An 18,119-nucleotide genomic window follows, 5' to 3' on the forward strand; every position below is an offset into this window, starting at 1 on the left:
GTGATACATCATGCAGAAAGAGTACCTCTGGTTATGTTTTTCTATTGAACGATTGTCCAGTTTACTGGTATACTGGTAAACAAGAACTGGTAGCCACTTCTACCACAGAAGCGGAATATGTTTGCTTGTCTAAAGCTGCAAATAACCTTGTATGGTTCAATGATTTGATCACAGATGTTTGGAAGAAACCTACTTTACCATTTATTATGCATGAAGACAATAAAGCGGCCATTGAAATATCTAGATCCGATGCAATTGGACAAAGGTCCAGGCATATTGATATAAAATTTAAGCACGTGAGACAACTATCTCAAGACGGATTCATCAAAGCAATACATTGTGATACTTCTGAACAATTAGCTGATATATTAACAAAACCCTTACCTTCTAAACAACACAAATATTTAACTTCTAAATTATATGTATTATATTGTCCTGAATCTGAATGTAACTGGTGTTGTATAACGAACCGGCATTTAGAGGGGGATTTGTCAGATGTAAATGCCTTATTCTCTAATGTGTAAATAATGTATATATGGAACATCAGGGGTTAACTTATTCTTTGGACTTTAATGTATTCATAATTTACCACTCCCATTCCTGGCTCCACCCCTTGTATATATAAGGAGCCATCCTCCCCTTTTTCCTTGCTTCTATCTTGAATATTCAGCGAATATAGAATGCCTATTATGATTAAAAAGAGATATATTTAAATCTCTAACTTCTATTATCTTTATTGAGTCTGATCCTGAAAATATTGCAACAGGCCATGATGGAGATTAGAACTGAATCAAAAATGAGCCATGTCATATTACTCTTTGGTGATTTTTTATATATATAAAACCTGCTTCGTTGGCAGTTGAAATCCCTGCCTTTTTACTCAGGAGTAAATCCTGCTGTATTTAGATAGCATTACCATCCCTGATTCTATCCTTGCTGTTTTGGCTAAGGCATGTTTAGCATGTTCTCTTTCAAATCAGTAAGAAGATCAGTTAGATACATCTTCCCTTTTAAATAAGTCAGATGAGGAAACAGATTCCATATATAATACCCAAATAGGCAGGGGAGAACTGGTAGTGGACGTTTTGAGCAGTTCAGAGAACCGGTAGTGGACATTTTCAATAGTTGTGAGAATCGGCAAATGCCACCTCTGGCTGGCCCCAGAGTGGGGTGGGAATGGAGATTTTGCAATATCTTTCCCCCAGGAGCGGGGAGGGAATGGGGATTTTGCAGTATCCTTCTCCTGGAGTGGGATGGGTATGGAGATTTTGCAGTATCCTTCCCCTGCTACACCCACCAAGCCACGCCCATCAAGCCACACCACACCCACCAAACCACACCCACAGAACCGGTAGTAAAAAAAATTGAATTTCACCACTGCAAATAGGCTTTGGGACAGAATCTTGAAAGATGGAAAGCATTTTCCCTCCCTTTCTCTTATACTAGAAAGTTAAGGTGGGTTTAAGTGTCTTTCTAATGTTCATTTTTAATCCTGGGTTTAAATCCTGTACTGTTAACTGTCACATTCCTTCTCCAAGGTCATCTCTGACTTCTTTACACCATATGACAATAGGACTCTAGAGCACCACTTTCATGCCATTTGCAGCTCCTTTTCATCATTCTTACAAAATTGGCTGCCATGTTTTTCTACTGTTTTTCTGAACAGAATATACAGGTGAATGCTATCATTTGAGGAACTTACTATCAGATCAGGAAGTCAAAGGAGGATGTTGGACTTGAGCTTGGACTGATGCAAGTGAAGTGAACTGAATCAGTATGACAATTTTAAGGTCAAAGCCTATGTAAGTGCAAATCAAAGCAAGAATTGGAGGAACAAGGTTTAAAGATGAATTGGTTTTCTTATATGCAAATACATTCTAGATATGATAAAGATTGTAAGACAGAGGGTCTTTATAATAATTTATCTAACTTAGATAAAATTTTAATAGGTTCTGATGACTATGTAATTAAAAAATTGTATGGTTATTTATTAGAAGTAAAGTTGGAGGAAGAACAAAAAGAAACAATGATTGCATGGGGGAAAAATTTTGGTTATGGAATTGATTTAGAGAAATGGCAAAAATTGTGGCTGCAAAATTATAAAATGACAATGTCAACAGCATATAAGGAAAATTTGTATAAGATGTTTTACAGGTGGCATCATCCCCTGACAAGAATAGCCAGAATGTTCAAGAACAAATCTGAAAAGTGCTGAAAATGTCATCAGACACCAGGCTCATATTACCATATGTGGTGGACATGTGTAGAAGCTAAAAGATACTGGATTATAATCCACACATGGTTGGAAAAAATGATAAAAAAAACACATAGACTTTAAGCCAGAGATTTTTTTATTAGGGATTGTGCCAGAAATATACAATAGAGAATTGAGATATTTGATTGTGAATGTTTTAACAGCGGCCAGAGTTGTGTTTGCTAAAAACTGGAAAAATGAGAAAATACCAACACAAGATGAAGTTATTAAGAAAATCATGGAATGTGCTGAAATGAGTAAATTGACATTTGAAATTAGAGAACAAGAAGATAAACAATATTATAAGATATGGGATTTATTTTATCAATGGCTAGATAAGAAAGCATGGAAATGAAATATGAAACATAAAATGAATGTTATAAATATAATATTTGAAAATAATTTTTTGAAGCGGTAAAGTCATAGTTAAATAAATGATAAATGAGGATGTTTATTTGTTTGACAATATGAGAAATTAGATAATTAGTAAACTCTGAATATAGAGATGAAGCACAAAAGATTTGTAACCGATTTGCAATTGTAATGGATAATGGATTTATGTTTTATGTTCTGTTTAAAAATAATAAAAAAATTCAAAAAAAAAAAGCCTATGTAAGTGCAGAGACTTTGTCTTCGAAAGTCAGCACTCACAGCAAGGGAAAAGATTAGTCAGACTGCCATGGTCTATTTTCAGCCTAATAAAGATACAGCAGAGGGTTGGGAAAGTTCGCTACACATTCCTCAGTTGTCTGGGAAACAACAGAGTGTCTGTCAGCACAGAGAAGAGGTAGTAGAAAGAAACTGAAGAAAACTGTACCCTAATGTACCCTAAAATTAAACTAGATTCTAAAATGAATGGTCCAGTTGTTGAAAATTCTGTACTAATACTCCTGACCTTATCAATAAATCTGGTCTTTAAAAGGGCTCAGTGGAAATCTTACTTTTGACTACCAAGAGTCTGACCTTCATTCCCTCCTTTCTCCTCTGTGATATGATGGCCCCTAAGCAGAAGCAAAAGTTGAAAATGGCTTCTGTAGAAAGAATCTGAGAACAATTTTGCTATATTTAACATTAGAACACTGATCAAAGGTGAGATGAGTTTTCAACATCTTGCATTAGGTGGAGGGTTCAATCTTTTTCTGTCAGTTTCACTACCATGTGTATTTATTGACAAGTTCATTACACTCCGTTTCCACAATGGTTTACAACTGGGAGTGGGAATATGACAATGAATGTTTAAGTGCATATTTTTATAAACATTTTGTCTTATAATTTTCATTTCCATGTATTTATCATTTCAGAGCACATTTCTATTTCATCCTAAGTTTCCAGTAGGTCTTGTTTGTCTGTTCAGCTAAAAACTATATTGCAACCTGCAGAGTATAGAAGTTGAAGAATAGCCACTATCTTACTTCAGTCCTGCAAGGGCAAGTAAATAGACAATAACAGAATAACAGAGTTAGAAGGGATCTTGGAGGTCTTCTAGTCCAACCTCCTGCTCAAGCAGGAAAACCTATTCCATTTCAACCAAATGGTTGTCCAATCTCTTCTTAAAAGCCTCCAGTGTTGGAGCACCTACAACTTCTGGAAGCAAGTTGTTCCACTGATTAATTGTTCTAACTATCAAGAAATGTCTCCTTAATTCTAGGTTGGTTCTCTCCTTGATTAGTTTCCATCCATAAAGACAGTTCATACCATGGGTTCCTGGTGCTCTATGAGATTGCTTGTTTCTTCTACGCATTATATTACCAAAATTAGGTAACATGGTCAGTGCTAATAGAGAGTGGGGTTTACTTTCTTATTCACCAGTATCTTTCAGAGCACACTTCCCACCCAAAACAAGATAAAGACATCCACAAGCATCAGATTAAAATGATACCTTCTCAAATATGAGAAGAAATGAATTGCAGTAAGATAATTTATAAAACGCAGGTTGAAATAAGTATGATTTTCTTGACTTCCTAAAAAAAAGAGCAAAGAAGGACATACACATATATCCTAGGATATTTCCTAGAAAAGGATATATCCAGGGCTGGACTGGGTGAGGAGCAAAGCAAACACACAGGAAATCGAGCTGCTCAGTAACCCAGACTTTAACCCTCAACAGCAGGCCGGAGCCCTGGTACACGATGAGTATAACACACAGTTCTGTGCAAAGTCAGGGCTGGGAGCTCTTGACTCCCAGTGCACTTTATAGTCCAGGACCACACCCTCCAGCCAGCCTGCCACATCCGCTGGTCACCCAACATCCGGTAGCATATGGAAAACATTCAGCTGAAGTGGCATGGCCCAATCGGTGGCATGCTTCATGGTCCTGTGAATCCCGACTGGAGGCCCGTGCATGGAAGCGGGGGGCAATCAGTTGGTGAGTGGCTGTTTGACGCTACCACCTGGAACTTTCCCACCACCGTCACTTCTCCCTCCTCTGAGGTCATCACTGAGGTCTCTGCCTGCTTGCTCCCCGGAATCTTTCAGGGGTCTGTCAGGGAGGCCTTGCAGTCTTACTGGAGCTGCGGGCTAGTAATATCGGTAACTGCAGCAAAGGCGCCATGCATTCAGTTGCACAGTGTCCTGGCTGGTTACACTGAAAACACTGTAGTGGAGGTCGAACAGGCCTCACCGTAGGGCCCAGGGCACTAGGGACAGATCATGTTCCACGAGTCAATCTTTCCATGGCCTTCTGGGGGCCAAGGCCCATGTTCCCAAGGCCCATGGTCAAAGGAGCCCCAGAATGAGGGGGGTTGGCAATCGTGACTCAGAAACCCCAGTCACCGATGAACTATGCCACCACTCCCCTGAGGGCCCTGGGGCCTTGCAGGCCTCTGGGCACTGTCGCCCCTCTGTTGGCTGCACCGCTCTACATGCTTCACATTCCTTTGGCCTCACAACTGATTGTGCGCTGTCCTCCAAAGCCTCTGGCTTGGGCACCTCTTCCTCTGTATCAGGCTCCACCTCAGCCACCTCTGGCACTGTCCCTTCAGCCATTGCACTGGCTTCGTTCCGCCTCTCTGGCCAACCATGAAATCAGTGGAAGACAACAAGGGGAAAGAAAAAGGAAGAGTGCTGATTTTCTCTCAAAGGTCCAGGGCCGGACCAGGTGAGGACCAAGGCAAACACACAGGAAACCAAGCTTCTCGGTAACCCAGACTTTAATCCTCAACAGCAGGTCAGAGCCCTGGTACATGATGAGTATAACACAGTTCCATGCACTTTATAGCCCAGGACCACACCCTCTAGCTGGCCTGCCATGCCTGCTGGTCACCCAACATCTGGTAGCCTGTGGCAAACATCTGGCCACAGCAGCATGGCCCAAGTGGTGGCATGCTTCGGGCCCCTGTGAATCTCAACCAGAGGCCCATGCATGGAAGCAGGGGGGCGAGCAGCTGTTTGGTGCTGCCACCGGAAGTCTCATCACTGCCATCGCCTCCTTGTTCATCATGCTGGTCGCCTGCCCCTCTGCCTGCTGCTCGGTGCCACTCTCAGAGGACTGGCCAAGGGAATGATCTGCTGATGAGGGGCTGGTCGGCGCTGCCCCAGAGTGTCCAGCCACTGCCACCACAGCCTTGTCTGTCACTTTGGTGTCATCTCCACTGTGTGCTGCTCCATGCCCTTCCCACCATCATCACCCCAGGTATGGCGAGCCCCAGATCAGGGCTCCACAGTCCATAGAAATGAGGTCGGTAGTATAGAAATTCAGTTGTTCTCCGAGCTTGTGGGTTGGTTTCTTAACATTTTGTTCCCAGGCTAGGTAACATTTACAGTGGATTTTAGGGGATATCAGTGTTCTTTCTGTTTATAACTGCTTCATGTAGTCAGTAGGTCTTGTGATGATGAGGTCCCATCAGGTCAAGGTCCTATCAGGTCAGGGTCTTGTCATGGGTCAGGTATGAGTCACCAGTGAGAGTCTTGTCATGGGTCTTGTGATGGGGAGGTTAGGTCAGATGAGGGTCATTAGAAGGTGAAGTGCTGGTGGGGGGTTGCAAGGTTTGGTAGAGAGTTGGTGCTGTCTCTAGTTGGCTGTGTGGTTGATTTGGGTTCTGAGGGGTTCATAGCAGTAGTGGGTTTCAAAAACTGTTGCTACCAGTTCGCTTGTGGGCACTCACGTGCTCACGCTCACACACAATGCTTCTGCGCATGTGAAGAAACATCCGGGCAGGTGGGTGAAGCCTCCCACCACTGCCGCTATCGGTTCACCCGAACCAGGGAGAACTGGTAGCAACCCACCACTGGTTCGTAGGCTGGTTGTAGGTTAATGTGTCTATTGATGGAATTGCTTGTGGAGTGCCAGGCTTCGATGAACTCATGAGCATGGTGGATGGTAGCGTGGCCAATGTTTTTTTGTGTTGCTCCAATCAAACTGGTGCTATTTGGTGTCAGTGTGACACCAGAGATTAAGGATTTGGGATTGTGGCATTTCAGTGCCAAGCTGGTCTTCATAAATATTGGTTTTTAACAAAGCCCTTATAAACAGAAGAACACTGACACTGACATCCCCTAAACTCTGCTGAAGATGTTACCTAGCCTGATATCAAAATGTTTGGAAATCAGCTTGGAAAATGAACTTTCACCCTGATCGTACACCCGAGCTACAGTTATTTGCCTTTATTGCATTCGTCAAAAAGTATCTGTACTCAATGCTATATACCACAACTAACACAAGCTGTGAAAATGATAACACTGCCAAACATCAAAAACATTTCAGAAACCACCAGCAGACTATTAAAACCACATAGCACCATCATAGCACACAAACCAACTAAAGCCCTCCAAAACATCCTAAGTAAACCAAGACCCAGCAGCCCCAGAAGAAAAAAACAAGGGCCATCTACAACAGAGTTTCCAACATCTGGGCCACAGATTGGTCTGTGGCCTGTTAGGAACTGGACCACACAGTTGGAGATAAGTGGTGGGTGAGCGAGCTAAATTTCATCTGTATTTGCAGCTGCTCCCCAGTGCTAACACCACCTCCTCAGCTCCACCTCAGATCATCAGGCATTAGATTGTCATAGGACCGTGAACCCTACTGTAAATTGTGCATTCGAGGGTTCTAAGTTGTGCACTCCTCCTCCACCCCCCCAACCCCAGTCCGTGGAAAAATTGTCCTCCACACAGGCACCAGTCCCTGGTGCCAAAAAGTCTGAGGACCACTGATCTACAACATACAGTGTAAAGACTGCAACAGCTACTATGTAGGACTAAGGGGCAGAAAACTATCAGAGTGCATCCATAAATGCCAACTAGCAGTCAGAAGACAAACTCCTGAATTTCACAACACATGGGCAGACTTAACCATAGTTTCAACTGGAAAACTATAAGCATCCTAAACTAAGCCAAGTCCAAAAACACTTTCTGGAATTTCTGGAAGCCTGGCACACTGAGAAATAGGCCATCAATAGCAGTGATAAAATGTAAAATTTGTTACTACCGGTTCTGTGGGTGTGGCTTGGGGGGGGGTAATGTGACTGGGTGGGTTTTTACTTTTAAAAGCATTTTTTTTACAACCTCTTCAGCCGAAGTGGTTGTAAAAAAATGCTTTTAAAAGCCTCTGACGATCAGGCAAGTCAGCTGTGTGATCATCAGAGGCCTTTTTTTTTTACTTTTAAAAGCATTTTTTCAGCTAAAGAGGTTGTAGAAAAAATGCTTTTAAAAGTAAAAAAAGAAAAACCCTCTGATGATCGTGTGCTCAGCTGGGCATGGGGGGGGTGCAGGGATTTTTGCTACCAGTTCTCCGAACCACCCACTGCCATCACTACCAGATCAGGTGATCCAGTCCGAACCGGGAGCATTTCACCCCTGATCAATAGGCACATAAACATAAACAACATCTAAAAAAAAAAAAACCATAAACAACATCTACATACCATTCAAAAGAGACAATGAAAAAGCCAAAAAGAAAACAAAAATACTTAAACACCTCCTCACCAGCAAGCAACACTCAGATAAGCAGAGATTAACACCAAGATTAATATTAGACCAACAATTAGGAAGCGAACAATATCTCAATCAAGGAGCTGCCAAACAAGCTAACAGTAAACAGCCCAATCAAGGAACTGCCATAATTATCACCCCACCAACACTGATAGGGCAAGCCACTAATATATAAAATGAGATCAAATCCCATTCCTTACTAGCACTGATGGTATTACCTAGTTTGGTAACGAAACATCTTGAAGAAAGCAACCAAGCTCAGAAAGTACCAAGGAAGCCACCGTTCAACCCTGAGCTACAACTATTTTCTTCCATTGGTACAGTTCATAACAGAATCCAAAGGTTGAAAATCCTCAAGTGTCTCTCTCATTTGGGCATACATGGGTGTCTGCTAGATCACACCTCTCACAACTGGATGCTCACCAGATATGTTGTTGTAGCCAGAACAAGTTGTAGGCCAACTACATCTAAAAGGCAAACACCAGATCAGAACACATACTTTTGCTGTTAGCAAAATGCATCATAGACCAAATCTCTGCACTGTATGCATTTCATTTTTTCTGCTCTAAAGGATATAGATTTTGTTTCTGCAGTTCCAGTTCCAGGAAGCAGTGTGGTTAATCACTCATTTCAAAACTATTAATTTTATCGTGTTAATATTGAGTTTAATACTTTCAATATAGCATCAATCTGTCAGTTTTCATGAAAATTATAACGTGACCTAATTGCATTTCTAAAGATTAGGTTTGCTGAGGTTACAGATTTTAATTCTAAAGCTGTCTGCTTCTGTGAAAAAGGCAACATGGGTAATAATATCTAATTCCTAACCCAGATCCTTCATCAGTATCCAAGCTTGCAGACAAGTGCCATGACCAACTAAACTTAGAAGGAACATGACAGATGAAACCAGGCTCCCTTTTTATAACATTCAGAACAGCTGAAAGGAAATTTATGTAACGGTAAAGGAAGGATCCAGAGGACAGAAAATAATATTTGTCTAATCTTCATCATTTTATTTATATTCATGCAGCCATATTTGAAGATGGCATTTGTCATAATGCTTCATGCAGAGCTCAGAAGAAGCCTGGATCGTGGTGAAACTGACCTTTACATCGATTACCGGGCTGACTGTATCAAACACAAAAGCAACGGCTCACATCCCTACAACCACAACAACCCAATAACCAACAAATGACAATCCCATCAATCAAACATCCCAACAACCAACAATCAACAACCTCAACACCCTAACATCCAAAACTAGGTATGCATCCCCCCAAGATCATCCAGGTTCACCGTCACAGATCTTAAATGCAAACTACTCAATGCAAGAAGCCTCGCAAACAAAATGGCGGAATTTCTTCTTCTTCTAAATACGGCTCAATTTGACATTATATTTGGCTGTGAAACATGGTTTAACAAATCCTTTTCAGACTCCGTTACCACTACAAGTGACTACCATGTCCATCGGTCTGACCGTGGAATCAGAAGATGAGGTGGTGTTGCCATCTTTTATAAAAAGTCCCTAGATCTGAAAAATACTCAAGTATCACAAGAGCTAGTTCTTCATGAGACCTTTCACTAAATACCACAATTCACTTCCTATTATGTTACAGAGCCCCTGATTATGACCTTGATCATGCGATTAAACTAACTACTTTACTAACACGGGTAGCCTCATGCCCACATCCTATTATTTTTCTTGGTGACCTCAATTTACCTCTTATTAATTGGACCCTAAATGAGTGCTCTACTGAATCAATACATATGACTCTGTATAATGCCGTCACTACTTTAGGACTTGATCAGTTGGTATCGAACAACACTAGATTCAACAACTGCCTTGATCTAATCTTCTACAACAGTTTAAACACAATTTATAACCTTCATATCAAAGAACCTTTTTCCAACAGTGACCACTGCATGATTGACTTTTGTCTAAATTTACATCCATACAACAAATCTCATAATAGGACTCCTAAATACAACTTTAAAAAAGCAAATTACGATCTCATAGCTGCCGACCTTTCATCTCTAGATTGGCAAATCCTATTCAATGACTGCAACACTGCTGAAGACAATTATAACACTTTTCTACTTGAAGTTCAAAGAGTCATTAATCTATATGTACCATTAGTAACAGCCAAAGCCAAAAAGAACAAATTACCCATATCAATAAGGAAACTCCAATAAAAAAAAAAATCCCTTTGGCGGAAAAATAAAACTGGCTATGTTGCTAACTTAAAAAAACGATACAAATCCATATGCTGCCAAATAAAAACAGAATGTATCAATTACCACTGCAAACAGGAGGAAGAATTGTTACACACGAATTCCAATCGTGCCTTCTATAATTTTGTAAACGCCAAACTTAAAGACTCAAAAATCATTCCACCTCTAAAAGGGCCAAATGGTGAAGGTTGTAACGATGATGCCATTAAAGCTAATCTCTTCAACACTTTTTTCAGTTCAGTCTTTGTCAATAGCAACAGTATCTCCCTCTTATTTCCTAGTCGTATCTCATCCAATTGCAATGATCAAATCCACATTGATTTTACTGAAGATAACACCATAAGGGCACTACACAAACTAAAGCCATCTCTATCTATTGGTCCTGATGGAATATGTGCCTTCTTTCTTAAAAAGCTTTCCTCCGCCATAGCTGAACCTCTAAGCACCATCTATGAAGTATCTTTTAGAATGAGCTCCTTGCCTGACATATGGTCATTAGCAACAGTCATACCTATCTTCAAAAAAGGTGACCCCAGCCTTGTTGAGAATTATAGACCAATCTCTCTTTGTTGTGTCACGTGCAAAGTCATGGAATTCATCATAAACCAATCCATCACCCTCCACTTAGCGACAAATAACTTACTCTCTGATAAACAATTTGGTTTCAGGAAAAATTTGTCATGTAATCTGCAACTCATACACTGCAAAAACATCTGGACCTCTCAACTCAACCAGGGCAAAGCAATAGACACAATTTACATAGACTTCTGTAAAGCCTTTGATTCAGTAGTACACAACAAACTACTTCTGAAACTAAAATCTTATGGCATTTCTGGACCCCTGCATAATTGGTTAGCTGCGTTCCTGTCAAACAGGCAACAAGTGGTCAAAATAGGCAGCACCCTATCAAATCCTGCACCTGTTAACAGCGGTGTTCCCCAAGGCAGCGTTCTAGGTCCAACACTCTTTCTGCTTTATATCAACGACCTTTGTGATCAAATTATAAGCAGCTGTGTCCTCTTTGCTGATGATGTTAAACTATTCAACACCACAGACAACTCTACTACCCTTCAAAATGACCTAAACTATGTATCTGAATGGTCAAACAATTGGCAACTTCAAATCTCTGCTAACAAATGTTCAGTCCTGCACATTGGCAATAGAAATAAGAACATCAAATATTTGCTGGCTGGAAACGATCTAAAAGTTGACCCACACTCTGACAAGAACCTAGGAGTACTCACTTCAAAAGATCTAAGTCCCAGAGCTCACTGTAACATCATTGCAAAAAAGGCATTAAGAGTTGTCAATCTCATTTTACGAAGTTTTCTCTCTGGTATACTTCAAACTAGGGCATATAAAACCTTTGCCAGACCTATACTTGAATACTGTTCACCTGCCTGGAACCCTCACTGTATTTCAGACATCAATACATTAGAGAGGGTCCAGAGATATTTTACTAGAAGAGTACTCAAATCTTCTGCTCGAAATAAAATTCCCTATACCACCAGGCTTGAATTTTTAGGTCTGGATAGCCTCAAACTACGCTGTCTACATTCCGACCTATGCGTAGTTCATAAGATTATTTACCAAAAAGTCCTACCTGTAAATGAGTACTTTAATTTCAACCGTAATAACACAAGGGCTATCAATAGATTCAAACTCAATGTAATTCGCTCTAATCTTGATTGTAGAAAATATGACTTCTGCAATAGAGTAGTAAATGCCTGGAACACTCTACTGATCCTGTTGTTAGTCTCGCTAATCCCCATACCTTTTACGTTAAACTGTCTACTGTGGACCTTTCATGTTTCTCAAGAGGTCCCTAAGGGGGCGTGCATAAGTACACCAGCGTGCCTACCTTCCCTGTCCTACTGTCCCCATTTATATATAATCATTCTATTTGTTTTGCCTATTTTTATCCTTTTATTTGTGGCAATTTTTTTCATGTGTCCATGTCTATGTCTATAATGTTACTTGTTTCCTTGTACTTGTTGATAAATAAAATAAAATAAAATAAAATAAAATAAAATAAAATAAAATAAAATAAAATAAAATAAAATAAAATAAAATAAAATAATCAATTCTGAGAGGGCCAGGAAACTAAGAGAATATTGAAGGCATCACAAAACACACAAGTTCCATTCTTCTCAATTTTAGCCATGCATTTAGCCATGAATAGGTAAACTAGAACTTCAATTTACTAATGCTAATTACTAACTTACTAATTTACTAACTTCAATTTACTGATGCTAATTTACTTGTTCAACATGGAGCAAGGTGCCACACATACTCATACATATATGCATCATCCAAGCCAAACATATTTAACTAAGTATTAATGTCCACCTATTTGACTTGAACTTTGGGATTCTGGACTGAGCTGAGAAACAATAAATCAAAGGAATGCTTATTCTGATTGATCTTGCCATCACTGAGATGTTTGGGTCCTGTCTTGGATCTTTGAGATGGCTAAAACTATACACCCCAATAAATAACTTTCAAACATTTGCAAATTGTTAGGGTAAGAGTTTAGCAGAATATTCCAACAAAAATTTAGATGGGGTAAGGACATTATAAGGAGAAGGGAACTGAAGGCTGGTTCACAATGGCTCCTGTTTCCTTCACACCCATGGGAGTTCATCAAAATAGTCTTGAAACTGGAGAAAAGAGAACAGAGGAGAAGAGAGGGAGGGAAAGTCTCCTACAGATGAACACAACCAGAATTGTATTCGATTGTAAGTTTTTCTGTACCAGTTGAATTTCTATAGTTCCTTTCACTGAATCAAAGCTGTTCAACTTTCATTTTATCCCAAAGGAAAATTCTGTGCTGCAACAATGGTCTTCATAACTGTCATAAGCATGAATTTGTGGTTCAAAGTTTTGGAGCACTTCATAGCATCACATCAATGTACTCCTTCCAAAAGCCCGGTAGAACAAGTTAGTGTTATCTCTTATCTGGTATAGGAGGAGATTGAGGTTGAAAGAAGGTGGTTTGGTTCTTGGCAAGAGTGATCTTGAATATTCTAATTTATAGTTCAGATCTATGCAATTTTCCATTTCCCTTTTCTTCAATGCAGACTTTGGAGTTGTTCTATGGGATTCTCTAACTAGCCCGAACAGATGAAGAATTTCATGGATGGGGGGAAAGGAGAATTTGGCTGTAATCTTTTGGTTCATATCCCCTCTGCTATGCCAACTCTGTGGAAAGATTTATTTCTAGATTTTGAGAGGGCTGCTAAAAACTTAACTGAGTTTTTCTTTGTTTTTTTTTTATTTGCTGAACTGCTCCATCATAATCAGAACCTGTGATTTTGCAGAAACCATCTCAGTATGAGTTGAACCAAAGTATAAAAGGTAGAATGTGCTACTTATTGCAACTACCTAAGGTTATTCAAATGTGTGGGGAAAATACTGTACAATGAAAGTTTCAGTGAGCACCACAAACAGAGTGACTAATGTTCATTAGTCCTGTAGGTGGTGTTAAACAACAAAGCATTGCTGGGAAATGACACGCAGTGGTAGCATTTTCCAAGAAGAAAAAACAATATTAAACAACCTATCCCTGAGTATGTATTTCCATCATGCTCAAAACAATTCTCCCCTCCAACTAAATTAATGATATTAAAGTTATGTAAAAGAGGAAGATAGAGAGAAAGCCATATGTGCTATCATTCTCCAGGATGAGGTGTTATCACACAAAATTATTAGAAATAATTATTGAAAAATTGTATATAATGTGACAGAACACTTGAAACTGAGATATATAGGTAAAAAATACCCAGCAATAAATCTTAAGGGCTAAATAGAAGAAAATAGTCTCTGCTGAATGATTATAAAGTGAAATCATGTAGATCATGGTCCAAAGAGACAGTCTGATTGAAAATCTGAGATTGAAAGTGCTGCATGTTTTGCTTTTAAAAATGTCATCATAAAACTGAAGCTGGATTTACATAATGAACCTTTTTTCAATATTTCAGAGCTATCAAGAGTTTGAGTGTCTGTCTGCGTGTGTGTGTGTGTGTTAAGAAATGCCAGTTGGATTAATGTTTGGTGCAATTTAAAGCTTCGTTATTGATTGTTAGAATGATTTATATCTTATTAAAAGTTGATCTTCAGCCAAATGAAAACTTACTTGCTGACGAGCTAAATATTATGGAGATACTAATCTAGATGAAGCTTTATCAGTCCCCCACACAACATCCACATTAACTCTTTAAATATAAATAAAGTGCTGGCCTATGTTATTTATTTGAAAATTGACTGTCCTTTTCCTATGCCTATAGAAAGTCAAATTGTAATCATAGAAGGGAAAAGTGTTCTTTGATTGAACCCACCAGGAAACTGAGATAGCTTTGGACTGTAATCTAGATGGCACAAACAGAACATGAAGGGAATCTAAGTATTATTTTGTTAAGGCTGGTTAATACACAGACATAAATGCTTTGGGACCAATTTATCTAAAAACTCATCTACACCAGCGTGGACTTAATCAATATTTTATTCTCTGCAAGCAAATCAGTAAAATACTGGATTTCTTTGCTACTGGCCTCAATTTCTATCAACTTTCATCTTCCAAGATATATGTCTATGTCCAGTGATAGGATTCAGCTGGTTCGCACTGGTTCTGGAGATCTTTATGGAGTGCTGCAAACCGGCTGAATAGTCAAGGCTGCCTGCCTAACGATTTCAGTAGCTCACACACACCTCAGATGTTCCTGCTCGTTTGTAATTAACCAAAGGAAGGGAAAAGAAAAAAATGAAATAACCACATAGCCATTTCCTCAGCAGAAAAATTCTAGCCCCTTTAAAACTTGGGGGGGGGGGGGAATAAAGTGAAAGAGAAGGTTTTTTTCTTCTCTCTCCCTTGAGTTAATAGCTCCGAGCAGACAGCCAAGAACCATTTAACAGGTGAATACTTAGTTACAATAACAAAACTGCAGGAATGCAGTCAGCACAGAAACAATAGAAATTTACAGATCATACAGATTAACAGAGTTGGAAGGGACCTTATAGGTCATCTAATCCAACCCCCCACCTAAGCAAATGGCAGTCCAACCTCTTCATGAAAGCCTCCACTGATGAAGCTCCCACAATTTCCAAAGGCAAGTTGTTCCATTGGTTGATTGTTCCTGCTTATTTTTAGGTTGAATCTCTCCTTGTTCTTGACTGGATTAGGCCAGGGACGGAGTTTTGAAAATGTTTTTTTAAAAAAACAGGAGTTCCTTGCCAGAGTTCCTATGTCTTTTTAAATATACGTTCTAATTAGCAGAACTGATTTTATTAATTTGGAATAGGGTTGCAATGCTGTTTCAATGTTTATGTAGATCCTGCATTTTCAGCATTTAAGAGTTAGCTTACAGTATTAGACTGTAAAGATTTCAAATTGACTTGTCACTGTGCTGCTTGTGTGTGATGGAGCATCCACAACTTCTGAAGGCAAACTATTCCATTGGTTGATTGGTCTCACTCTTAGGAAATTTCTTCTTAGTCCTAGGTTGCTTCTCTCTTTGGTTAGCTTCCATCCATTGTTTCTTGTCATGCCTTTTGGTGCTTTGGAAAATAGATTGATCCACTCATTTTTGTAGGAGCCCCTCAAATTTCCTGACAAAACAATTAATCAATGGAACAACTTGTCTCCAAAAGTTGTAAATGCTCCAACACCAGAAGTTTTTAAGAAGAGATTGGATAACCATTTGTCTGAAGTGGTGTAGGGTTTTCTGCCTAAGCAGGGGGTTGGACTAGAAGACCTCCAAGGTCCCTTCCAACTCTGTTATTCTATTCTATTCTATTCTATTCTATTCTATTCTATTCTAAATATTGGAACGGTGCTATTTTATTGTGCTATTTTATTATGAGTTGGACTAAGGAGAAATTTCCTAAGGGTGAGACCAATCAAGTTGGCCACGCCCACCCAGCCAAGTTGGCCCCTCAGAGCTCTCAGAATGCCTTGATGCCAGCCCTGACTCTTACACCGCCTCCTTATCTGATTCAGCTGCCAGAGGGGCCGGCAGCCAATAGGCCACAACGCTTCAGCTTGTTATTCTGCCACTGTTTTCTCTTAATACATCATTTTCCCTTGTTTGTTTGTTTTCTCATTATTCTTCAGCTCCAATATATCGTCATGTAAAGTGTATTTCAAATATGAGATGTTTTAGCTTTCTGGGAAGATCATCCACTGAAGCAGCCATTGCCTGCACTTGGAGACACAGCATTTCTTTTAAATCCCCCCAGAGGACGATGGGCAAGGCAGAGCAGTGGGAATAAAGAAACAGGAGGATGCAGAGTAACTGGGGCAGCCAAGGATTAATTTCTTCAGTTCTCAGGAGGAAAAGGATTAGTGGGCAGTAAATTATTAAATTTCTTTTTCCTTTTTAGTTTTTTCTCTATTTAGATAAGAGAAAAAGGATTCAACAGTACAGGGAGGGAATTTTGAAAAAATTGATTGCATATGATCACTGTCAAATATTGTGCTTTTAAAAAAATCTGAAGGAATTGCAACTGCCATGCAGTTAATTTATTTTTAAAACCACAACCCTGTTAGTACATTTTGCTTCTCTTGCTAGTTCTCCTACAACTATAGTCTCAACAGCTTGAAAAAGTGCAGCAGGGTAGAATCAGCCAGGAAATTTATATACAGAAGTAAAATCTTAACCACAATTCCTTTAGACGAAGTTTTTTTTCATAACTTTATTGGAGAGCTGCATCTCTGCTTTTTAAATATATGATACAATACTATTTATTTCTTTGTTTGTTTGTTTGCCTCTGACTCAGTCTGAACTTCTGAAAACTGCCTGGACAAGTCCCTGCAGTTTTCTTGGCAAGATTTCAGAATTGGTTTGTTGTTGCCTCCTTCTTAGGGCTGAGACAAAGTGTCTGGACCAAGGTCACCCAGCTGGCTTTATACCTAAGATGGGATTAGAACTCATAGTCTCTCAGTTTTTATTCTAGGACCTTCAACACATAGATCAAACTGACTCTCAATACCATTTATTAGTTTATATTTCATACTATTGGAAGTTAATTTCAAACTTCCAATACAGGTTATAGCAAGGTAATATATAACTTATAATATCAGATAAACAAACAATGAATTGGTGAACTGGTCTGTCACATGCTTTAATATAAACTTTTGTTGTGTACCCAGGTTTTGTCTGTCATTTTTCTCATAATACAAAAAGTTAGAAAGATACAAATTCAGGCAAGATACAAAAAAGATTTAGAAGAATATGGTTTCTACAAGGAGCAACAAGAGCTTGATAAAATAATACAGGGGACGGAGGAAAAAATGATATCCAAAACATATAACTATTTACTGAGACTTAAGATGGAGGAAGAAACTGTCAAAGAAACCATGATAGCCTGGGCAAAGAATTCTGGGGAAAAAACTATAAACTAACATTGTCGGCAGCCTATAAAGAAAACCTATATAAAATATTTTACCGTTGGCATTTACCTCCGGCTAGACTGGTCAAAATGTTTCCAAATCTATCTGTGGAATGCTGGAAGTGTAAACATAATCAAGGTAACATATACCATATATGGTGGTCATGTTCAGAAGCCAGGAAATATTGGATTAGAAGAAGAAAATGGTTAGAAGAAATTATGAATCAACAAATTGAGTTAAAACCAGAATTATTCCTATTAGGGATAATAAGAGGAAACCATAGTAAGAAAATTCAATATATCATATTACATGTAACAC

Source organism: Pituophis catenifer, unplaced genomic scaffold (assembly GCF_029215685.1).
Source record: "Pituophis catenifer annectens isolate HBS135680 unplaced genomic scaffold, rPitCat1.0.hap2 SCAF_1, whole genome shotgun sequence".
NCBI classification, from domain to species: domain Eukaryota; kingdom Metazoa; phylum Chordata; class Lepidosauria; order Squamata; family Colubridae; genus Pituophis; species Pituophis catenifer.